Source organism: Myotis yumanensis, unplaced genomic scaffold, assembly GCF_028538775.1.
Source record: "Myotis yumanensis isolate MYYU_CA2020_CCGP unplaced genomic scaffold, mMyoYum1.0.hap1 SCAF_4, whole genome shotgun sequence".
NCBI lineage: Eukaryota > Metazoa > Chordata > Mammalia > Chiroptera > Vespertilionidae > Myotis > Myotis yumanensis.
The window spans coordinates 76705283-76731836 of NW_027223755.1; the positions used below are offsets into that span (position 1 = coordinate 76705283).

The following is a 26554-nucleotide window of genomic DNA, read 5'->3' on the forward strand; positions in this document are numbered from 1 at the left end:
TGCATTTAATTTATCCTTGACCTTCATAGGTGTCATCTTTAAAAGAAAAAAAAGTTTTAGTTGTTACTGTATTTGTCATTTGGAGCCTAGTAATCCCAGGAGGAGAGATTATTGTTTTGATTTGGCACAGGAAGGGGTATTGTAAAAGACACTGAAATATTGATTTGGGGGTTTTGTTTGTTTGCCAACAAAACAATATTGCTGTCAATAGACTAGAAAAACACCTGTTGAAGGCCCAGGAAAGGTCCTTTTATAGTTACATCTTTTTTCAGTATTAACTAGAGAAGAAAAAAGTTTTGGAAAGACAAAATTGGCAAGGCCATATGAAGGAGGTCTTTTAAATTATCAAGAATTTAAAGCAGTAAGAAAGAAAGAGGAACTTACAAGTTCCTTTGTTGGTTACTCATTGGAGTAGGAACTTATTTTTATAGGTTAGATAACTGAAACATTAAGTTTCTTATCCAGTATCATCACAAAAACTGAATTATAGAGATATAAGTCCAGTGGTGTGTGATTTACTCTATACCAGTCATTTGGCACAAGAATTTTAAAAACTTGCAATACCTGACTATTCAGGGGCACTGACCTTTTCCCGTGGATTGTCAAATAAAAGAATGACAATAGCCACACAATAATCAAAATTATACCTATTTTTGTAGCCAGATCAGCCAAAATGCAACATTTTTTGGTGTGCCACAGAATTTTAGTAATGTAGTAGTATATATGTGAGATGAAAAGGGTTGAAAATCGCTACTCTAAACCATTCTCTTCTAAAACATCCTAAGTATTTGCTTTAGGAAGTTATGGGTGCATAGTTAATCTTATGGCTGTTGAATTCAACTTAATCACATAATAGCAGGAAGACTTAGCTCTAGTATACTTTTAATTTTGTAATATACTAGAGGCCTGGTGCACGAAAATCATGCACTCTGGGGGGAGGTCCCTCAGCCCACCCAGCCTGTGCTCTCTAGCAGTCCGGGAGCCCTCAGGGGATATCCAACTGATGGCTTAAGCCCGCTCCCCATGTCAGACATCCTTAGTGCTGCCGCTGAGGTGGGATAGGCTCCTGCCACTGCTGCTGCACTTGCCTGGCTTCTGGCTGAGCAGCGCTCCCCCCGTGGGAGCGCACTGACCACCAGGAGGCAGCTCCTGCATTGAGCATCTGCCCCCTGGTGGTCAGTGCACATCATAGTGACCGGTTGTTCCACTGTTAGGTCGATTTGCATATTAGCCTTTTAGTATATAGGATTTTTTAAGGAAAACTTATTTTTATCCCCTATTTTTTTGTTTTTAAAAGTGGTGTTTTTGACTTTGCTAATAATATGAGAATATATCTGAGATATTTGAATATTCTCCCAAATTTGGGAAACCATAAACTTACTAGGTTTACCTTTGAGTATAATTTTTAGGATTAAAGCCAGAAATGTTCTAATTGTTCAACTACTCTTCAAGCAAGGCACTTTTAAAATAATACCTTTTAAAATATTTTGAGAACCACTGTTATAATACGCTTCCTGACTCATTCTGCATATCTTAAGATATTTTAAAGAGAATGATGTCACCAAGATGGTGACAGGTTGTTCCTGACTTTGTTCCCCCTCACAGGAAGAGCTAACAACTATTCAATTACAAGACACCACTGAGAGAATCCTACAACATGGGGGTGAGGCTGAAGCACCTTACTGCATCAAAGACCAAGGCAGACTGATTTTCAAGGCTAAGAGGAAGGACTGTATGTTGACCACATTGCCCTTCCCCAGGCCAGAATAGTACTATGCCAAGAAGTGACCCCCTGGACCTACAGTTTCCTTCAGTGGGAAAGAGCTCAGGGTGGACATCCAGCTCTCTCAGAGTTGGGGGTCACTTAGAAGCCCCCATTTCGGTTTCGCTTCCTGGAGATTGCAGAGAAATCTGCAGAACTTAACCACTGGGAACCTGTAACAGAGGAGTGGGGATGGACTTACAACCACCAGCATTCGGATCTTGGCATACTGAGTTCCTACCCGCAGCACCTAAGTAGTTATCCAAACCAGTGTCTTTGCTCATCTGCAAAACCAAGCTGGTGGCACAGTCTGACCAGGGAACTTGGCAGGGTGCAGATATGCCTGAATTGCATCCCCAGGTGAATAGCCTAACCTGCTCTCATCCAGGCAGGGGAGCTGAGTCATAGTCCAGCTCACTGCTGAGTGTAACTCCTGGCTCCATCTGAACAGAAAAGCAGGCAAGAGTACCTGTTCAATGCTTGAACAGAGTACAGAATGCACAGTTGATTATGCACAGAACAAAGCCAGTGCTGGGTATGGAGTGTTATCCCCCTCCTCCTGGTCAGGGGAGATAATTCACTTCTCACTATAAAGTCTGGTCTGATTGGGAAAACCTGGGAGGAGGCTGCTTGGAGCTGGCCCTCCCCTCAGGGGAGCTGAGAATATCCCCACTCCCCATGCAGTGAAGCTTCCAGGCCTGTCCAACCAGAAAGCCTGGCGGGACACCTGGAAAGCTAAGTAGCCCATCAACACTTGAGCAGAGAGTCCAGCACGCAGAGCTGACAGCGCAGAGCAAAGCCAGGAAGCCTGTTTGGCCAGGAACGAGGCATGGGTCAGCTTGGGTCCAGGCCATAAACAGAGTCTTTCTGGCTTTGGAGTTGGTTCTCTCAGTGCCTGGTCAGGGAAACTAATTTGTAACCTCACGCATTGCTGAATATAGTTTTCAGCCCACCCAACCAGGGAACTTAACCAGAGCACAGGGGAAACTGTGAAGCCCATCCCACAGCCCTACTTACAGTAGAACTTGAACAGAGAGCATAGCCAGTGGCTTTCCCCATTTGCAGAGCAAAACTGATGGTCTTGTCTGTCCAGGGAATGTAATGCATACCCTTGCCTGATCAAGTCCCCAGTCAACAAGCTGTGCGTGCTTTGGGCCCCATTCTACTGCCCCCCCAGGGCTTGGAGGCTAATTTATAGCCCCTTCTACTACTGAGTATAGAAGCCAGTCCCGAATGTCTAGTAAGCCTGACCAGATAACCTAGGCAACTGGTGGAACACATCCTACCACCTCACTTGGGCAGAGAATCAATCCAGTAGTCTTACCTAAGTGTTTTCAGACAGTGGCATCTCTGCCCCACTCGGCTTAGAGCTGAAGGAGTGGGCTCTCTCATAAATAGACTCTGATAACACTCTCTACTACCCCCAAGGGCGTTACCAGTAGACACACCCATAAACCCTCAACTGAGCTTCCTGGTGAAGAACTATCTCTGCCAAAGCAAACTTCTAAAGCCTGGAAGAAGAAATTACTCGAATGCACACATAACAAAGTAAGGAACTAAGAATCACGAAAAATCAGGTAACATGACACCATCAAAGGAAACTAATAGAGCTCGAATAACTGACCCTAAAGAAACGGAAACCTATGAGCTGGAAGACGAAATTTCAGAATAATTTCCTTTAGTGAACTACAAGAACATAGACAACTAAATAAATTAGGAAAACAATGTTGAACAAAACAAGTTCAACTATGTAACAGAAACTCAAAAAAGAAAAACCCAAACATAAATCCTAGCGTTGAAAAATGCAGTGACTGAATTGAAAAATTCAATAGCAAGTTTCAAAAGCAGACTTGACAATGCAGAATAATCTAACCTATAATAGAGGACATTTGAAATTCTCCAATCAGAGGACCAAAAAGAGGAAAAGAAAGAAGCCTATAGAAACAGGACACCATCAAAAGAAGCAATACCTGCATTGTGGAAATTCCAGAAGGAGAAGAAAGAGAAAGGGACAGAAAGTATATTTAAAGCATAGGCCTGGTGCACAAAATTCGTGTATGGGTGGGGTCCCTAGGCATGGCCGGTGATCAGGGCTGATCAGGTTCCCCGCCTCCCCCCATCCTCCTTCCCTCACTGCCTATGTCCACTGCTACCCACCCCCGGTTCCCCGTCCCAGCCTGGCCGGGGGAAGGGATGAGGGGAGGGACCTAGTAGGTTGGCCGTCAGCCCCAAGGAGGGAGCCCGCCCTCGGCCCCCCTGGGAAAGGGGCTGCATCTGCCGCCACCCACCCCCAGTTCCCCATCCCAGCCCAGGGGCCTGGCCCTGATAGAGCGATCAGGGCCTTCCCGCCAGAGGGAGGGATCGGGAGGTTGGTTGGCAGGCCCCATTGGTCATCGGGGCCTGCGGGGTGGGGGAAGCACCTGTGTTGAGCATCTCTGCCCCCTCGTGGTCAGTGTGTATTATAGCAACTGGTCATTCTGGTCGTTCCATCATAACTGTTGCTTAGGCTTTTATATATATAGATGTTTGGCCCTTAATAAAAAATAACCAGCTATTATAGGAAAAGAAGTTTTTCCCAGAAACCAAGAAAAAAGAACTGGTAATAGAAACTAGTCCACAGGACCTCAAAAGATGGAACTATCAAATATGATCTTTAAAATAAATCAGTATTTCCAAAAATTAAGACAAAATGGAGAACTTTAGCAAAGAATGGAAACTACAAAAATAATTAAATGATATTCTATTTTTCAGTTCTAGAATTCTCAGGTCAATAGGTGAGTTTAGTAGCAGAGTAGGCACAGGTGAGGAAAGAATTAGTGAAGGAGCAGATAATTGAAGGAAAACATCTAAAGTTCAGAGTCAAAGTAACAAATGGAGAAGAGACATATGGAACACAGTAAAAATGTCTTTCTAAAGTCAGGTTTACATTTGATATTTTTAAATATTTTCAATGAGAAGAAATAAAATATCCATTAAACAATCATGCTGTGTGGTACAGAAGGAATTTGGCATATGGGGCTAGACTTGAGTTCTTTTATTAAAAAATGCTTACTTTTAAAATTACAGTCCCACAGTAAAGGGGATACAGAATTTGGTCGCATATCCTAAGCATATCATACTACCACTCTGATATCCAAAGGCAAAGAGAAAATCTGAATTGTAGCTAGAGAAAAAAGGGTTTTCACTTGCCTTAAAAGAAGCATTAAGACTGCCAATTGGCTTATCAATATAAACAATAGAAGCCAGAGGATATTGGTATGTTATCTTAAAAGCACTGAAAGAAATGTCAAACTAGAATTCTATATCCATGGAAAGCATTCTTCAAAAATGAATGTAAGATAAAGACATTTTAAAAAAAGAATGTTTGTCACAAGGAGATCCATAATAAAAAAGGACATTAGAAAAGGGTCTCTTCAAGGTAAAGATGAAGAATAATCACAGAAGGAAGCTCATAAACACAGAAAGAAATAGAGAACAATAGAAAAGAACAAGTCATATGTAAATGAAAATGAATATTGATGCTATAAATAAAATTAATAATGTATAATGGTATTTTAAATATATGTAGAATTTTAAAAGAAAAGGAAAGGAAAGTACATGTGGTAGAAGGATGTCAATCCAGTTAAAGTGCCCCAAAGTCAACGAATCTAAGGATGGTCTTTTTATAAATGAGATAAGGATGTGGGGGAGAGGGGTGTTTTTAACCCTTATTTCACACCATTCATACATACACATAAAATGACTCCAGGATTATCAATGTAAAATGTGAAGTTTAAACAATTAAAAAACTTAGACTTCAACATAGATTGTCCTTAAGAACTTGGGTAAAGAAAAGATTTTTAAAAAGGACACACATTGTCCTTGACTAACCCTAAAGGAAGAGAGGGATAAGCATCTGTCTTGTGTTACAATTTAAACTTTTCTTCTTTGAAAGATAGCATTCAGGGAATGAAGAGACAAGTGGGAGATATCTGCAACCTGGACTGCCTAGGGAATATAAGAACTTCTAAAAAGCAGTTAAGAAATAGAGAAAGATCAATGGAAAAATAGGCCGGAGACTTCGTACCTCTCAAAGGAAGATATCCAAATGGCAAATACAAGAAAAGTTGCTCAACTTTATCATCTTTAATATCAGAGAAAAGCACATTAAAACCACAATAAAATTAAAAAGACTTAATATCAAGTATTTGCAAGGATGTGTAGAGGAAGTAAAAACTATATCTATCTATATATATCAATGGGGGAGGGGGTAACTTGGTACAATTACTTGGAACACATTTTGGCAATACCTACTAGAGTTGAACAGTTGCATACGTTATGACCCAGCATTTCCACTCCTATGTATATTTTCCAACCGAAATACTATGTGTACCAAGATAATTGTAAAAAATGTCCACAGCTGCATTATTCAATTAAAGTAAAAACAAACAAAAAACAAACCACGAGAAATAGCCCAATAGTTCAGGGACAAAAGAAAGGTGAATAAATTGGGGTATATGCAGTCAACTGCAAGATAAATGAACATACATTGCTATAAATAACACAAATGAGTTTCACAAGTATAATGTTGAAAAAAAAGTCAGGAACTAAATAATACATATTATATGGTTCTATTTATATAAAATTTAACAACAGACAAAACTGGTGTTAGAATTTAGGCTACCATTGGGGAGAAGGTAAAGGACTATGATTTCAAGGAGGCCTATCAGGTGATTTGTGGGTGGCCTGTTTGTTGATCAGAGCAATGTATGATATCTACATGTTGAGATGATTCGCTAATTCGTTTGTCATTTGTGTAGTTTTCTGTATGTATATGTCAGTAACAATTTTTAACATGATGTGGCAAAATAAACAGATATCCTATTTTCATATTACAGTGAAGAGATTCTTTATTTTTTCCTTGTTAAAGATTGACTAACTTTTCACAATCAAGAAAAAATGTTTGCAACAGTAAGTACACAAATCCTACAGATTCTGCAGCATTCAGAAAAAAAAAAGAGGAAAATATTTATAGCAATGTACTGGGCAGTGTAGAGTACAGAAGTTCCCCCTTATCCACGGCTTTGCTTTCCATGGTTTCAATTACCAGAGGTTAACTGTGGTCTGAAAGTATTAAATGGAAAATTCCAGAAGTAAACAATTCATAAGATTTGAATTGCACATCATTCTGAGTAAAGTGATGAAATCCCATGCTGTTCTGCCCTGTCCCGTCTGGGATATGAATTATTCCTTTGTTCAGTGTCTCCAAACTATATAAAATCCCATCCCCCCACTAGTCACTTTATAGCCATCTCAGTCATCAAATTGACTGTCACACTATCTCAGTGCTTGTGTTCAAGTAACCCTTGTTTTACTTAATGGCCCCCAAACACAAGAGTGGTGATGCTGGCAATTTGGCTACACCAAAGAGAAGAAATAAATGCTTCCATTAAGTGAAACAGTATGTATGTATGTATGTATGTATGTATAGTGAAAAACAGTATATGTAGGATTTGGCCTTTCTGTGGTGTCAGGCATCTACTGGGGATCTTGGGATGTAACTCCTGCAGATAATTCCAACCTCTATTAGTTGCAAAACATCTTAGGCAGTAAGTAAAATAGTAAATATTATGTATTCTACTAGAGGCCCAGTGCACGAAATTCATGCACTCGGGGGTGGGGGGTCCCTCAACCCGGATTGTGAGAGGGCGCAGGCCAGGCCTAGGGACCCTACCAGTGCAGGATCGGGGCCAGGGAGGGACGCAGGAGGTTAGCCAGTCGGGGAGGGGCCTCGGGAGGGCTCCAGGGCGTGTCCGACCTGTCTTGCTCAGTCCCAATCGGCTGGACCCCAGCAGCAAGCTAACCTACCGATCGGAACATCTGCCCCCTGGTGGTCAGTGCACATCATAGCGAGCGGTTGAGCGGCCTTAGCATATTACGCTTTGATTGGTTGAATGGCCAATGGGATGACTGGACACTTAGCATATTAGGCTTTTATTATATAGGATAACTTGGCCTAACCATATGCGTATGGAATCAGCTCTAAAGCTAAGGGATACCTGGGAGTCATGTAACATACATCAGTAAGCTATTTTCTGCAATCATATTGGTGTCCTTGGGTATTTCAAAAACAGCTGGCAGAATTAGTTTTACATGTCGAATTGGTGCAGTAGAGTACCTAACGAGTGCCAGGTAAAACATGCCATTTCTCACAGCATTTTTGTGTGCAACTGGCCTTGGGTAACATGGCACTATTTCTAGCAGACCAGGGTGCATTCTATCGGGCAACTAGACTTGAACATTAGACACATGTAAGTACGTGGCTGTAAAACCATTTAGAGTGAGTGTTTATGGCATTAATGATACTTGCCTCTTCCAATTTCCCAAGTATTACTTAAATCTTTCACATTTTTATATAAAATATGTAAGATGAAAAAAAGAAAAATTATTGTAAAACTTTTCTTTAAATTTACTCTGTTTTCTGACAGCATTCAAACTCAATTTTCTTTGAAGAACAGTTATCAGAAAATTTCTATGTTGTGTCCTATGGGACACATTAACAAAGATAGTGAGGAGGTCGTAATTTTACCAGAGGAGGTAGTAATTTTAAGCCATTTTAACAGAATTTTAGTGTAATAATTAGTCTAGTTTTAGTCCTTAGCTCTACCCACAAAATTAAATATCTTAAATTAGACATACTCAATTCTTAAGAAATAGTACAAGGGTCAAATTAATGAAATGCATTAACATTTTTCATAGGGATACCTACAGGATAAAATTGATTCTGAATATAAAAAGTAAATAACCATTCTGGTTTATACTACTTTAGACCAAAACTTTTAAATATACCCAGATATGAATAAACTAAGTATAAATATGTCACTGATCGTATATAAAAATGTTAGTGACTCACTGGCTTGAGTGTGTATATAACTATTTTAGCCGTTCATCTATTGTTTCCAAGGACTCTGACTCTGGAGACTCCAGGGAGATACAGGGCAAGATCAGCCACTGCTCTTCGTGGGGCTCCCCAGGATGAGCTACAAAGCAATCTGCAGAGGGATGCTCCTTGTGGAGGCCAAGCAGTGAACGAAGCTGGTTGCCACTAGTGCTGTGCCTGAGGCCACTTAGCAAGAGGTACAGGACTCCCTGAGGCCAGAGGCTGCTTGTTTAGGGTTTGTGAACCTTTGAGAGATTTTAGGACAGGTCATTTGTATTGAAAAGCGACTGGAAATGGCTTGGGTGGGCCTGCAAGTTGGATGGGACAAGGTCTCAGGAAATCACTAGGGCGGTGTGAACAGTTGCCTGGTGAATGGAGACTCAGATATGGTGCCATATGCCAGTTCTATGGTGGGGAAGGAGGGGGGAGGGAGGGTTCAGCAAAGGAACAACAGCCTCTGCCAGTACTTCAGTCTGGGAGAAAGCTGCCCCTCCAGGGCTTACTCTGATGCCAGACAATTTAGTTCCTCCCTGTATGTCCCTGGCAACTTTCCAGCTGCTGCCCCAGCACCGAAACTCAGAGCAAGTGAATCTGAATTAGTCTGTGCAAGAGTCTTTTAAAAAGAATGCCTGAGACACCAGCAGGCCCCTATCTCACTCAGCCACAATCCCTGCTGATTTTCACAACCAGAAGTTATCGGGCCTTCTCTATCCAGAACTGGAATTCAGGTCTGGAGGGTGTGGGGGGACTTGGGACCTGGGACTGGGACCCCTCATTTCTCAGGGGGTCTTCTGAAACTGAGATAACCCTCCCAATTTTAACCACCACACGGGAGTGGAACCAGCCCATTACATGTCCCTCCTATTAGTCTCTATGTGACTACTTTATTTCCTTAGTTATAGGACTTCAGCTGGATTTCAGGTAATTCTGAATGATGGTTGTCCTGTTATTTGGTTGTAATTTTGATGTGGTTGTGGGAAGATGCAACTACCTATTCCACTACCTTGACAGGAAGCTCCCATTTTATAAACTAGAGTTGTAAGTGCATTATGCACCACCATTACCATTTACAGAATCTAATTTTTACTACATATTTAATATTACCAGTAAATTTCAGACTGCTTTGTTTCTGTAATGTTAATTAGCATCCATTCACTTTCACTCAAAGAACTTCTTTAGCATTTCTCACAAGGCAGGTCTCCCTCAGCGTTTGTTTGTTCAGGAAAGTCTGTCCTTCATTTCTGAATAACGGCTTTGCTGGGTATAGATTCTTGGTTGAGTTTTTCTCTCAATATTTTTAATGTATCATCTGATCCTTTCCTGGCCTGAAACATTTCTGTGTAGAAAACATCGATAGTCTCATGGAGATTCCCTTGTAACTTTTCTCTTGCTGCTTTCAAAATTTCTTATTCCTTAACATTTCACAGTTTAATGGTAATATGTCCCGATATATGCCTACCTGGGACATATTATCAATCTATTTGGGGTCCTTTGGGTATCATGGATTTCCATTTCTTTCCCCAGGTGGGGAAAGTTTTCAGCCATGATTGCTTTAAATATACATAAAAAAACACCTTTCTTGTTTAAAGTATTACAGATGTCTTTTTACCCCCATTGACCCTTTCTAGCCCACAACTGCCCCCAACCCCAGACCTTCACCACACTATTGTCTGTGCCCATGGGTTACTTCATACAAGTTCTTGGGTTAATCTCTTCCCACCCACCCAACACCCCTGCCTTCCCTCTGAGATTTAACAGTCTGTTTTATGCTTCTATGCTTTGTAGAAATCTGTGAAATTCCAAGTAACTTCATTTACAATATAAAGTATCAGAACAAGTAGAACTATAAAGAAAATAGGTCTTGTATACAGTCAGATCATATCTCCTCAGCCTGCACACCTCTACGGTTTTCACTTGTCAGTTGGGGAGAAAAAGCTACTTTTAGTAGTTCTGATTGTAGATGGTGATGGTGGCATTTGCTCTGGGGCAGCCACTCTTTAGAGTACAGATTAAACTTCATGACCATGATGCCCATTATTTCAAAATCCACCTGCCCCTGGTGGTTCTGTTTAATTAGTATTATTTATTTATCAATTTAATAACTACTACTAATAACCAAACGGTTTCTGTGTGTTAGGCCTTACTAAATGAATAGCTCCAAATTCTTATTGCATCCCTGCAAAATAAGTTAAAATACTTCTGTTTCACATATTTTAAAAAATGTTATACCACTAGAACATAATCCCTTTGAGCACTAGCACCATAGTTGCTATATGTACTCAGTGCCTGGTACAATTATAAACACTCAAACTTAAAAATTTAAAATTAAGCATTTTTTTAAATAAAAGAACTCAAGTCTAGCCCCATATGCCGAATTCTTTCTGTATCAGACAGCATGATTGTTTAATGGATATTTTATTTCTTCTCATTGAAAATACTTAAAAATATCAAATGTAAGCCTGACTTTAAAAGGATAGTAAATCACTTATTTAATGATGTAGGAAGAAGTTTAAATTAATATAAAGACAATACTGGCCAAGACAGCTATTAAACTTCTAAAAGGAAGCTACTGAAAGTTGAATATTGAACTACTGAGAATTAAACAGCTGAAATGAGCTATTAAAGAATGGAAGAGCTCTAGGTTAGAAACTCTGAATTTGAAACTTGTGCTCACCAGTTGATAGCAGAGTAATTTTAAGCATTTTTTCCGATATATTTGAGCCTCACTTACTTCATCAGTAAAATAAAAGTTGTGATACCAAAGGCTTAAGGCTGTCATGAGAAATACATGAAGTGATACATATTCCTATGAGCCTATTAATTTTAAATAACTATCCACACCGATTCCGATTCTGATGTTTAAAAATGAGAATTTTTCATAAAGTGTAACCCATTAAACTAGCCACCTACTTAAGATTATCTGTCCTAATGCTGGAATTGTTTTGGACTTACTAGACGACAGGTCAGTCGCCTCTATGGGTCCTTCTGAAGGGATTTTTCAAGGATGGTTTTGATTACACAGGCATTCCTATTACAATTCACCATATATATACATAGTCCTGAAGACCTTTGATTTCTATATAATTATGTGCTGGAAATAACAGGAGTTATAGAAAAAGATAGGGTTAGAACTGATTGTTCAAAACCTATGTAATTTTAAAATCTAACAAAATCAGTAACAACCCGAACTACAACATTAATATAATTTAAAAACATGTTTCATTCTTAATACATTAATAAAACAAGACAACTGTACCTTAATTTTTAAAAATGGGGTTCCAGACTTCTGGTGAAGATGGTCAAGTAAATGCTCTGCTTGCCTCCTCCCACAACCACATCAGAATTACAGCTAAATTATAGAACAATCATTATTAAGAATCACCTGAAGGCTAGCTGAACAGAATTCCTATAACTAAGGATTTAAAGGAGAAACCACGATGAAACTGGTAGGAGGGGCAGAAACATGGAATGGACAGGTCCCAACCCAGTGTGGTGAGTAAGAATTGGGAGGGACAGCTGTGGAGGTCCCCCCCCCCCCCCCCCCGCCCAAGGAGAGAGGGGGAGTCCACATAACTTCTAGCTGTGAAAACCAGTGGGAGTTGTGTCTGAGACAGAGGGATGCTGAAGTCCCAAGCATTCCTCCTGAGGGACTACACACACAGGGACATGCACAACATCACTTGCTCTGGGTCCAGTATTGAGGCAGCCACTTGAAAAGCACCAGGGAGATACAGGGAGGGATTGAATTGACTATATTCAGGGCAAGGGCTGGAGGGGCGAGGGTCAGTGCAACTCTCTCTAAGGTCAAAAGCACTGGCAGGCACCACTTTTCCTTTATTGTCCCTTTATTCCCCAAACCAGCTGGCAGGTATGGGCATTAACCTGGCTAACACTGTTTGCCCTCCACCCCTCATGATTCCCTGAGCTGCCACCTGACCCAGCTCATGTGTCCAGGCTCAGCCACTTCCAGCGGCTTTTCTATACCTGTGGCTCGCCTTGGCCCATGCTGAGGACTTTCCTAAAATCTCTCAAAAATGCACAAACCCTAAACTGGCCTGACCTGGCCTCAGCATGCCCTGTACCTCTTGCTAAGTGGCCCCAAGCCTGGCACGAGAGGCTACCGGTCTCAGCTTGCATTGTAACTCCCATCAGGTGGCCCCAAACTCGGCATAAGCTTCAGCCAGTGTTGGCTTGGAATGTAGCTTCAACTAAGTGGCCACAAGTCCAGCACAAGTAATGGCTGGACTCAGCTCGCGTCATGCTGCCCACTAAAGGGGCCCCAGCCTGGCACTACTGGCAGCTGGTCTTGGTTCACAGTGTAGCCTCTCCCAAGTACCTCTAATCCCAGCACGAGTGGCAACCAACCATAGATCACGTTGTAGCTCCAAGGAGATGGCCCAAAGCCAGACACAAGTGTTGGCTGACCTTGGCCTGCAGTAGAGCCCCTCCTCAGAGGCTCCATGCTAACACCTGCTTCAGGTCACACCAGAGCACCGCCCACGCAGTTCCCCAAACAAAACATCCAAAGGGTGGACTTGGCTGGCGCCAGAACCTTGTTGAAGTGACTCCTCCCATCCCATGGGTTAGCCCCTGCATAACAGCATGTCAGCTACAGTCATAACCAGCCCTGACAGCCAATTATCCTGAGGGTTAACCTCACCCACTTATGTGCCACCTGAAATCAAAGTTTAACTACAACAGGAGGGCACACACAACCCCCACGAGGGACACCCCTGGAGCACTTGGATCAGGTGAACAGGGACACTGCTACTGGCCCCACGGATACCTGCTACATAAGAGCACTCTGCCAAGACTTGGAGATATAGCAGATCTACCTAATATAGGGTGTCCCCAAAAATGTATACATGCTTTGAATAATTATTAATTGCAATGTTTCTTTTCAGGTTTAATCCATTGGAATAAGTAATTATTCAAATTGTACATACATTTTTGGGGGACACCCTGTACATAGAAACAAATACAAGCAGCCATAATGAAGAGACAATGAAACATTTCTCAAATGAAAGAACAGAACAAAACTCCAGGAGAAGTACTAAACTAAATGGAGACAAGCAATCTACCAGATGGAGTGTTCAAAACACTGTTTACAAGGATGCTCAATGAACTTAGGGGAAGAATAAATGAACTCAGTAGGAACTGCAAAAAAGAAAGAAACCATAAAATGAACCAGTCAGAAATGAAGAATGCAATAACTGATATGAAGACTACATTATAGAGCAGTGGTTTTCAACCTTCTGGCCCTTTAAATACAGTTCCTCATGTTGTGACCCAACCATAAAATTATTTTCGTTGCTACTTCATAACTGTAATGTTGCTACTGTTATGAATTGTAATGTAAATATCTGATATGCAGGATGGTTTTAGGCGACCTCTGTGAAAGGGTCATTCGACCGCCAAAGGGGTCGCGACCCACAGGTTGAGAACTGCTGTTATAGAGGAATCAACAGCAGATAGTGATTTGGAAGACAAGGTAGGGAAAACACCCAATTGGAACAGTAAAAAGACAGAAGGATTTTTAAAATGAGGATAGTTTAAGGGACATCTGGGATACTGTCAAGCATGCCAACAATTACTTTATAGGGGTACCAGAAGGAAAATAGAGAGAACAAGGGATAGAAAACCAATTTAAAGAAACAATGACTGAAAACTTCCCTAATCTGGCAAAGGAAATAGGCATACAAGTTCAGGAAGCACAGACAGTCCCAAACAAGAAAAACCCAAAGAGACCCACTCCCAGACACATCATAATTAAATTGCCAAAGGTTAAAGACAAGGAGAGAATAATAAAAGTAACAAGGGAAAAGCAGTTAGTTATGTACAAAGGAGTTCCCAAAAGACTGTTAGTTGATTTCTCAACAGAAACTTTGCAGGCCAGAAGAGATTGACATGAAATATTCAAAGTGATGAAAAGCAAAGACCTACAGCCAAGATTACTCTGCTCAGCAAAACTATCATTTAGAATCAAAGGAAAGATAAAAGAGTTCCTAGACAAGAAAAAGCTAAAGAAGTTTATCACCACTAAACCAGTATTACAAGAAATGTCAAAGGGACTTCTTTAAGTAGAAAAGATCCAAAATATAAATAAGAAAATATAGGAAAGAAAAAATGCTAAGTGATAAAGGCAAACACTTAGTAAAAATAGTGGATTAATCAACAACAAAGCTAGTAAAAAGGGTAAAAAAGCAAAAGTAGGAAGATGATGTTTACGCTTAGAAGAAAACTGAAAAACACACAAACACATGGAAGCTAAATAATATGCTACTAAACAATTAGTAGGTTAAAAATGAGATCAAAGAAGAAATCAATATACCTTGAAACAAATGAAAATAGAATAATCTACAATCTATAGGACACAGACAAAACAGTAATAAGAGGAAAATCTGTAGCAATGTAAGCTTACCCCAGGTAACAAGAAAAATCTCAAACAGTCCAACCTTATACCTAAATGAACTAAAAAAAAGTCCAAGCTGAGTAGAAGGAAGAAAATAATAAAGGTTAGAGTGGAAATATATAAAATAGAGTCTAAAAAAAACAATACAAAAGATAAATGCAATCAAGAGCTGGCTCTTTAAAAAGGTAAACAAAACTGATAAACCTTTAGCCAATCAAGAAACAAAAGATAGGGCCCCCCAAAATAAAATCAGAAATGTAAAAGGAGAAGTGACAACAGACAGCACAGAAATAAACAGGATTATAAGAAAATACTGTGAATAATTATATGCTAACCAATTAGACAACCTGGAAGAAATATATATTTCTGGAAACATATCATCTTACAAGGCTGGATCAGGAATAAAACAACAAAAAATCTGAACAGACTGATAACTGAAATTGAGTCATTAATAAAAAAACACAACAACTCCCAATAAACAAGCCCTGGACAAGACAGCTTCACAGGTGAATGTTACCAAATATTCAAAGAAAATTAATTAATATCTATCCTTCCCAAACTATTCCAAAAAATGTAAGAGGAAAGCTCCCACTCACTTTACAAGAATTACCCTGATACCAAAACCAGACAAAGACACTATAAAAAAGAAAATTACAGGCCGATGTCCTTGATGAATATGCAAAAATCCTCAATAAAATATTAGCAAACTGAATCAAGTAATACATTAAAAAGATCATACACCATGATCAAGTGAGATTTATTCCCTGGATACAAGGTTGGTTAATATCCACAAATCAATGAATGTGGCACAACACAAACAAGATGAAGGATAAAAATCATGTACTCATATAAATGGATGCAGAAAAAGCATATGACAACATTAGCATCCATTTATGAAAAAAATTCTCAGCAAAGTGGGGGTAGAGGTAACATACCTCAACATAATAAAGACCATATATGACAAACACACAGCTAACATCATATTCAATGGTGAAAAGCTGAAAACTTTTTCTTTAATGTCAGGAACAAGACAAGGATGTCCACTTTCATCACTTAATCAACATAGTATTGGAAATCCTAGCCACATCAATCATACAAGAAAAGAAAAGGCATATGAATTGGAAAGGAAGAAATAAAACTGTCATGATTTGCTGATGACATGATATATACAGAGAACCTTAAAGATTCCACCAAAAAATTAGACCTAATAAATGAATTCAGCAAAGCAAGATACAAAATTAATATTCAGAAATTGGTTGCATTTTCATACACCAGTAATGAACTATCAGAAAGAGAAAATTTTTAAAATCCAATTTTAAATTGCATCAAAAAATAATAAATTACCTAGGATTAAATGTAACCAAGTAGGTAAATGACCTATACTCAGAAAACTATAAGGCACTGAAAAAAGTAATTGAAGAAGGTACAAATAAATGGAAGGATATACCATGCTCTTGGATAAGAAGAATTGACATCATTAAAATGCCCATAGTACTCAAAACAATCTACAGATGAAATGCAATCCCTATCAAAATATCAATGGCATTTTCACAAGACTGGAATGAATAACCCAAAAAAGTATATGAAACCGCAAAGACCCTGAAGAGCCAAGGCATCTTAAGAAAGAACAATAAAGATGGAGGCATTATGCTATCCGATATCAAACAATACTATAAGGTTACAGTAATCAAAACAGCAAGGTACTGGCATAAAAACAGACACATAGATCAATGGAATAGAAAGAGAGCCCAGAAAAAGAAAAAAAGAAAAGCAATCCATGCTTATATGGTCAATTAATCTATGACAGAGGAGGCAAGAATATACATTGAGGTAAAGACATTCTCTTCAATAAATGGTGTTGAAAAAAACTGGACAGACATGCAAAAGAATAAAACTGGATCATTTTCTTACACTATATAGAAAAATAAACTTAAAATGGATTAAAGATTTAAATGTAATACCTGAAACTATAAAAATCCTAGAAAACAAAACAGGCAATAAACTTTGATATCACTCTTAGCAATACTTTTTTTGGATGTCTCCTCTAGCAAGGGAAGCAAAAGAAAAATTATAAATTGGACTCCATCAAACTAAAAAGTTTCTGCAAAGCAAAAGAAACTATCAACCCAATGAAATAACAACTTACTAAATGGGAGAAAATATTCACCAGTGATACATTTGATAAGAGTTTAAAATAAGAAATATATAAGAAACTCATACAAAAAGATTTTTAAAAAGAAACTCATACAACTTAACACCAAAAAACCAAATAATATGATTAAAAAATGGCCAGAGAACAGACATTTTCCAAAGAGGTGACCAACAGGCAGATGAAAAGATGCTCAACATCACTAATCAACAGGGAAATGTACATTAAAACCACAATGAGATATTACCTCACATCTGTCAAAATCATCAATAAGTCAACAACAAATAAGTGTTGTCAAGGATGTGAAGGGAACCCTTGTGCACTATTGGTGCAGCCACTATTGAAAACAGTAAGTATGGTTTCCCCCAAAATTAAAAATATAACTACCATATATCTAGAAATTCCACTTCTGAGTTTTTATCCACAGAAATCCAAAACACTAATTCCACAAGATATATGCATCCCTATGGTCACTGCAGCATTATTTGCAATAGCCAATATATGGAAGCAACCTAAGTGTCCCTCACTAGATGAATGGATAAAGAAGTGGTACATATATCCAATGAAATATTAGCCATATAAAAGAATGAAATCTTGACATTTGCAACAACATAGATGAACCTAGAGTGTATTATGCTAAATGAAAAAAGTCAGACAGAGAAAGATAAATACCATATGATTTCACTTATACGTGGAACCTGAAAAATAAAAAAAAAAAAAAACAAGCAAAACAGAAACACACTCATTGATAAAAAGAACAAACTGATGGCTTCCATATGGGAGGGGCATTGGGGGCTGGGAAAAAAGTTGAAGGAATTAAGAAGTACAAATTTCCAGTTATAAAAACAGTCATAGGGATGTAAAACACCACAGAGGGAATATAGCCAGTAATACTGTAATAACTATGTACGGAACCAGTGGTGCTAGGCTTATCTGGGTGATCACTTCATGAGTTATGTCAATGTCTAATCAGTATGTTGTATACCTGAAACTAATACAATATTATATGTCAACTATAATTGAAAAAAAAAGTTCTAGTTCAGACTGTCAAACTTCAGTGGGAAGGCAGGGGAGGAGTGGGAGGTGGGGGTAAGAGATCAACCAAAGGACTTGTATGCATGCATATAAGCATAACCAATGGACACAGACACTAGGGGGAGGTGAGGGCATGTGCCAAGGGGTGGGGGTGGCTGGGGGGAGGTCAATGGGGGAAAAGGGAGACATATGTAATACTATATGTAATACTCAACCTGTGGGTCACGACCATTAGAAAACACATATAGCATATCAGATATTTATATTACGATTCATAACAGTAGCAAAATTACAGTTATGAAGTAGCAACGAAAGTAATTTTATGGTTGGGGGTCACCACAACATGAGGAACTGTATTAAAGGGTTGCGGCATCAGGAAGGTTGAGAACCACTGCTTTAAACAATAAAATAAAACTAAAAAAAAAAAAAAAAAAAAGATGTTGACATAGATCCTGAACTGACCTCTCAGAGACACACCAAAGGACAGCTACATTGGAGCAATTTCCTCTGGGAGACAAAGCAAAAGCTAGCTGAATGACATCTATAAATGGGCAAATGAAAACCCTACAAAACCCCACCTTGAGGCTGGTAGGAGAGGCTGAGACAATCTCACATTAAATCTCCTCCCCTGTGCCGTGACCCAAAATTGGGAGAGAATTCACAACCTCAAGCTTCTTCCTGAGAAATGAAAAATTGGAACCCCATTCTGGCACCCCAACTTTTAAGACCCATGATGAGAGAAGAGCTCCCCAAACTTATGGCTTTGAAAGCCAACAAGAATTGTGCCCATGAGACCCACAATGCTATGTAACAAACTGAGAAACAGTTTTCTTTTTGTTTTTTTTGGTTAATCCTCACCCAAGGATATTTTTTCCATGAATTTTGAAGAGAGAGTGGAAGGGGGAGATGGGTTGGGAGTTGAGGGGTAGAGACAGGGAGGGAAAGAAGGAGAGGGGGAGAGGGCGAGAGGGGGAAAAGGGGAGAGTGGGGAGAAGGGGAGAGGGGAAGAGGGAGAGATTGGTTGCCTCCCATGTGCCCTGACCCGGCTGGGATCAAACCTGCAACCCAGGTATGTGCCCTTGACCGGGAATCAAACCCAAAACTTTGGTGCTGGACCAACATTCTAACCACTGAGAAACACTGGCCAGGGCGAGAGACAGTTCTTACAGCGCTCATATGAACTAACCCACCCCAGCACCCAGTGCAGAGGCAGCTGACTATGTCTGTCACTTCTTAGATGACCTATTATTCTCTTTTATCTTCCTGTTACTGGGCTGTTTCATCCAGTCTTTTCCCCAAAGAGTATAAAAATGAGTTTCCTTCTGCCTTTGCAGAGCTGGTATGTCCAGGATAAATCCCAACACTCTGTCATATATTAGGACCTGATGTAATAGCTTAAAAGTCTTCCCCTAACTTTAATCCTTATCACTACTTTATTTCACAAGAAAACAGCGGGTGGAATAAAATTCCCAACGTTTCTAACACACATAACTAATTAGATTCTTAAGTCTCTTCTGCAACATAAAAACTGAAGTAGGTTTAAAGCTGAAGCGCCAATTAACAGAGCTTGTCATGGAAAGAACACTTACAGGGCAAAACTTAATACCCCGTTTTTAGATTTGCGTAATGGTTTGTTGGCAAGCTGGGTCTTTTTCCCCTGCGTCTTTGCCTATGTTAAATGCTTTCAGAGGGTGTGGGCAAGTATTCTTGTCAGCAGGGCCTTGGCAAGTAACGTCTCTTTCCTGAACCCCCCGTGCTCAGCCTGAAGACAGTGAGGCAGCCAGCCACCCAGGCGATGGTTTATGAATCTGATGCTGGGAGGAGGGCAGTAAATTATGGGGAGCTGGAGTCTGTCTCTTTCAGAACACCCCACTTTGGGAATGTGAAATGTGTGTTGCCAGCGGGAGTTGCTGAGACAAGATGATGAAGTAGAGGTCTGAGTATATGATTTTATTATTTTTTCAGCTGAGTTGGCCCCAGGGATATACAGAAGGTGAGAGGGGGAAAAATGATTAAATTGCCTAGTAGTAAAAACACACCTCCCCCTGCTTCTTAGTATGAAACTAAGGAATGGTAGACGAACATTTCCATGAAGTAATAATTGCCCCTTGAATAAGCTTCCATTTGTTTAAAAAAAAAATCATCATTCTGTGCCAAATGCAAGTGAAAATGTACATGGAGTCAGGGTGGAAAGTACAGATATATTCAGCATGAGATCAGAGAGACCATTAACTAGATTTTCTGAGTTTCCACTGCTGCTCCAGGAAGATCAAATCCTCTCAATCACATCCATATGTACATTACGTGTCCGATGGATATAGAAAAATCTCCCTGCTGAGTTCTCCTAGGCACATTACATACACACCCTAACTCGGTGATCATTTTGCATAGAAGGTACTATCATCCCCATCTCACAGTGAAACACGGGCTCAGAAAGGTTAATTACTTGTCTAAGGGCACCCGGCTTGTGAGAGGTGGCAGGAAGACTCAAACCATGTCCCACCAGAGGCTGAGATGCATGCTCTTTTTATTTTGACTGCTGAGCGATAGATAAAATGAAGCTGTCTTTCAAAATTGTACAAAACCCTTTCTGTGTATGTGTACTGACTGCTGCATGCCAGGCAACTTTGGGACACCTGAGAAGAATGAGCCCGATTATGCTTAGTGAAACAAGTCAGAGAAAGACAAATGACATATGATCTCACTTATATGTGGAATCGTAAAAAAGAAACAAACCTTAAAAAGTGAGCTCAGAGATACAGAGAACAGATGGGTGGTTGCCCGAGGCAGGAAACGGGGGTGAGTGAAATGAGCGAAGGTGGTCAAAAGGTACAAACTTCCAGTTATAAAATAAGTAAGTCACGGAGATGTAATGTGCAGCATGGTGACTGTAGTCCATGATCCTGTATCATATATGTGAAAGAAGCTAAAAGGGTAGATCTTAAAGTTCTCACCACAAGAAAAAAAACAACTACATATAGTGATGAATGTTAACTAGACTTACTGTGGGGATTATTTTGCAATCTATACAACTATCTAATAATTCTGTTGTACACTGGAAACGAATGTTGTATGTTAATATCTCAATATGAATTTTAAAACATGTTCAGTTATACTGCTCTAGTTTTAGCAAATTTTTGTGCATAGTATTTTTGTGTATAGTGCTGTATAGCATTAATACAGAAAATAATTTAAATTAAAAAAAAAGAATAAGCCTGGAGTTTTGCTCTGGTGGAGGTCAAAGTGGAGACAATGCATAAGCAAATGATAGCAAGACTCCTCTGACCAGCATTGCTGCTGAAGCAGATGGTGTGGGACCATGGGTGGGAGCCATTAGGATGCTGGGAATGCTTCCTAGAAAAGACAGCACTCGCAGGTGAGGAAGGATGGCCAGGGCTCTGCAACCTTCCACACAGAGGGCAAAGCACAGGTGAGACAGGAAGATGAGAGTGTGGGGAACAGGAGGAGAGGCTGAAGAAGTGGGCTGGGGTCACTTCATGTTATTATCGTTTTCCCTAAGATCACCAGGTCATAAAGTGCTTTTTAGAAAAACAGCTTGTAACAGCGTGAAAGATGAATTAGCAGGGGAGAGAGAACCCAACTTGGAAGATACAAAGACATTCTCAATGGGAAAGGATCAAGGCGGGGGTTAAGGCAGCAGTTGCCGGGAGAGATGAATGGAAAATGTCCCATAGCTAAGTGATGATGCCACCTCAGCAAAGATGGTCCTGCAGGCCAAGGAGCCGTTTTGATCAGAAGAAAGGCTTTGGACAGTGGGTGTGTGTCTAGGAGTCTTAGGTGGAGACCTGCTGGCTTGAAGGAGTTTCAGCTCACAAGAGGGCCCTATTCTATCCATTCTGGCTAGAGACTGTGAAACAGTTGTGTTCTGCCTCATTATTCCAGTGTCTCTCTGGGCCAAGAGGAATCCTGCCATTTTTTGGAGCATATCTGAATTATCTGAGGCAGACCAGAAAAACTCTGTTCCCACACAAGGGAGGTTCCCAGAGATACCTGGCAGACAAGTGTCCTCATTTATGGGAGAAACGTGAAACCTCCTAGACGTTTCAAACCCTTATTTTATAAGCCCAACGATGTCTGCTGGGACTTGCCTTATGATTTACAAAGGAACCCCAAGGCACCTTCTTCCCTTCCAGCTTCTCTGTGTTCTCTTCCCTCCTTGTAAATCCGGCATAGGATAAACTAGAAAGAGTGGAATTCTTTAGCTTTAAAATGGAACAATAGATGGCTAGAGACTTCCCCCACCACTAGAGGGCACCAGCTGCACATAAAATGCCTAGGTGTCAACTTCATAAACAGTCTTCAAATACAGCAAAGGTCACACGGAAATGGCTTGTAATAAGATAGCTTTCCCACTACTCAGTTCACAGTAACTCCATTTCTGCACGCGAATAAAAGGAACCTAGGAACTTTGTATAGTGTTTTCAGAATTTCTTTAAATTCCGAAAACTAGTAATTTGGAGCCAAAAAGAACAGTTTAGTGTGTTTTTTTAAAAATAAAAATTACGTAACTACATTGTCTTTGCTATGTGATGTGTAAAACCTTCGATGAATTTTGCACATAGTTTTATTTCAGATTCTGTAAAAAAAAAGTTGGTATGGGCATAATGTCTGCCCGGGATGGCAAAGCTGCCAGATAAAAATTCACCACTTCACTTGTACGGTGTAGGTGTCTATAAAACCCAGATGTTAACATCTATAGGAAGTTTAGAAAGAAAATCTGTTCCGGCATTTGTTTTTGTGTGACCCTGCATGGAAAGGCCCAGAAACAAAGTGTCACGAAGAAGCTGTCAACAGTCCAGTTTCCACCAGCTCTGCCTCAGGGAGCTCACCCCCCTGTGCCAAGACCCAGCTGGAACTTATACAAGCAAAAGTGGGCTCATTGTTTTCCCTAACCCACAGCCCTGTGCTTTGGGACAGGGGGTTAGGGAAGGAAAGGAAAAGGAGGAAAGAACAACTATTTGATTCCGTTGAGCGCTGACAGGTACTCTGTACCGAGCAGAATTACAGGGAGCTGCCTGCCCCAGTATCAGGGCAGCTATAATTAGCACCTGCGATAGGACACAGACTTCAGGCCTTGGGAGTGCAGTGGGGGCTCAGCGAGCACATTAGTTGCTGTGCATTAGTTTCTGAGTAATGTCAGGAAGGATCTTCAATCACAGTGTGCTGCGTGCTCTAAACTCTAAAAATGGAAATTCAACCACCAGCTCCTCACCGGCCTGCGGGCCTGCGTGAGACTAGATGGATAAGCGTAGCAAACCCAGGAGAAAGCAATTAGCTCAAATAAAAGGGAAAAGAAGGTTCACAAAGTGTGAGGTTTTCTTGCCCTTGGAATGTGTGCATTTTCTCCAGTGCTGGGGCCGGTGGGTTGAGGGCGCTCCCAGTGGGAGGGCAGGGCCCGGGGAGGATAAGTTTACGTCACAAATTGAGATGCCATTGAATGTCTGCCACTGGGCTAGGTTTTATAGGAAGAAGAATATTTATTCTAGCTTAACAGGAAGAAATAGGCTACACTGCTGTTAAAAACGTGCCCAAGATGAGACTACTTCTCATAAGAGGTAACAGGATGATACATAACAGCCGCCACTGACCACGCACGTCCGCTGTACCCAGCACGAGCTTCCTCTCTGATCCTATAACACCGCCAGGCAGATTATCAGACCCATTTTGCAGATTAGAAACCCGAGGCTGGGAGAGGTTAAATCACTTACCCAAGTGCATCGCCTCCCCCGGAACCTCTCAGGCCTGTCGTCACTCTACAGGCATTCTCTGCCGCACCGCGCCCCAAAGGAGCTGTTCTGTCTAGAATTAGGAAAAAGAAAAAGAAAAAGCCTTCTAACTAATTCATATGCACACCATGGAAAAACTGCTACAACCAGGTCGCCAAGACGCGCATCTCCCAGTGTCAGGCAGAGCAAGGACTGTGCTTCTAGGCACATTTAGGACATGTTTCGTGCTGTGTCTTCCTTGGAGATTCCCCACCTCACCTTACGATGTCCTGGAAAAGAGAGGACACCTGCTCCATCGAGGACAGTTTGCACAGACCGCCTCAGTGACGGGACCTCCGCCTCAGCCGCCCCATCCCTGAAATGAGTTGCTCCAGGCAAAGGCGGCGAGAGCAGGTTCTATATACGCAGGGAGATGACTTGCACCTGGACACCTGGCTCTCCGAGCACCGAGCATGCGCACTGGCGGCTGCATTAAGGGGCTGGGGGTTGGGGGGCAGCCTTCCCGAGCCCTCTGGGCACAAGCGGGAGTCCGGTTGGGGAGAGATGGATTTTCAGTCAGTTACGGTCTGCACTCCTCTTAACCTTTCTGCGCCTCAGTTTCCGTCCACCAGATGCGGATAAGATAGTCCGTTTCTTTGATTTTTGTAAACCAGTAGCTCAGCAGGTGCGAGTTATTATCCATAGAAGGTCAAGGGAGGGCACCTGTGGAGCGCGAGGGCATGCACCCGCCCGGGAGGAATGAATTTCCCCACATGCATCTCTTCCTCCTCCTCCTCCTCGTTTTTTACCATTTTGGTAAAAAGTGAAACATTTGCACCGTAAAGTTTATTTGGGCAAAGAGTATTTGAAGGTTAAACTTCTCGTTCTTTCTAGGGAGAAAGTATGATGAAGCAAGAGGAAGGAATTGCCTGGAAGGAATAACCTGGGGAAGAGCGAATGGAATCTGGGAAAGAACGCCAAACTCCTTAGGAAGAGCGCGTCTGCGAAGCGGGGTCGGATCCCGTGGGTTGCAAGGGCACAGGCTGCCTGGGAAGGTGTGCAGGGAGCATGGGCCACGTCCAGGTTAAAACCGGCGCAGAAAAGGGACACTATTCATTTCCCAAGATTCACATAATCCTTTAAATAAATCCAACCTGTTTTCATTGAAGCAACTGTCTCATTCCCTCGATGTTTAATCTGAAAGAAAAATAAATATCCCTCTGGGAAAACACTGAGCAATTACGGGGCCCTTCCTCCCTTCCTCAGACCGGGTTCCCTGCCTCCGCTCCTGGCCCCTGTGAGATGGAGGGTTGAGACCTGCAGCCAGGGGAGCGGAGTTGGACAGTGGGTCAGGGCAGGAGGAGGCAAGGGAAGGTCAGAGAATGGGATTCAGAGGATGGAGAGGCTGCTTGTCTAGGCTGCTTAATTAGGTGCATCTTATTCCAGAGGCTAATTAAGTCCTGTAAGGAGAGAAACAGAGCGCGCAACCAACCAATAAAACTGGGCATACCAATTACAGAATGAAAAGAAAGGGCATGTATTTGTGTGTATGTGTGTATGCTTGTGCGTGTGTGTGCACTTTATATCAAAAACAAATGTATGCTCTGCAAGTCACAGAGGTGGGGCAGCTTTTTAGATGTGGTTGGATAGATTAAGCCATCCAGAGGACTTGGACATCTCAAATCATGGCACTTCATACATTGCCCTTGTTACTTTAAAAAACCCATCTCGGTTAAGCATGAGTTCACTGGAAGCATGGCAGGATTTTTCAGATGAAGCCGAGGGAAGGGATCCCTATGATTGCTAAACAACTCCTGGAAAACACTTGTCATCAACGTAGGACTCAATAAATGTTAGCATCTTTCCATTTCCCTTCCCTTCATAAAAAAGGGTATAAAAACAATAGCAAAGCACATAGGAAAAGAGAGGAAAAAAAAGAAAGATGGAAGGAAGCTGAAGGAAAAAGAGGAACAAAACTTTCCCCAGAGAAGATGCCAGCTAAAACATGGAAGAAATTTGTGCATTTAAATATTAATGATATTTATAGACATTTCGGGGAGTTTTCCACAGTGCATACTCTGTGTAAAATCCTGCAGTATAGGTGGCTCTTTAAAAAAAAATTAGGCTTTACAGGCAATTTACTATATAACACCAAATGCATATCTTAAAGAGATATGACCACTAATTAGATTGTATATGTCCTCCTATGCTTGTTTCTTATCTCTGAGTATTTGTTTTAAACATATATATATATATATACATATATATATATATATATATATAGTAGTTGTGAACTGTACCTTTGAAACAGTAACCTTTGAGCCCTTCCTCACCTGTGAGCATCCTTCCATACCTGAAGGGTGGCAGGTTCAATTCACAGTCAGGGCACATACCTAGATTGCAGGTTCAGTCCCTGGTTGGTGCACTTATGGGATTGATGTTTCTCTCTCTCTTTCTCCCTTCGTCTCTTCCTATAAAAACCAATGAAAACGTATCCTCAAGTGAGGATTAAAAAAAAAAAGGTAACCTTTGAAATCAGGCTGAGGTCATC

The 26554-nt window shown here is 40.8% G+C and overlaps 1 protein-coding gene across 1 annotated transcript in view; it reads left to right on the forward strand.

Moving 5' to 3' along the window:
- PRRC1 (proline rich coiled-coil 1) overlaps positions 1 to 25140 on the forward strand; it is a 54942-nt gene extending 29802 nt beyond the window's left edge. Inside the window, exon 10 of the transcript XR_011471220.1 lies at positions 24898 to 25140. The gene's annotated coding sequence lies outside the window, so the exon portion shown is untranslated. The remainder of the gene's footprint in view (positions 1 to 24897) is intronic.
- The last annotated feature ends 1414 nt before the right edge of the window (positions 25141 to 26554 follow it).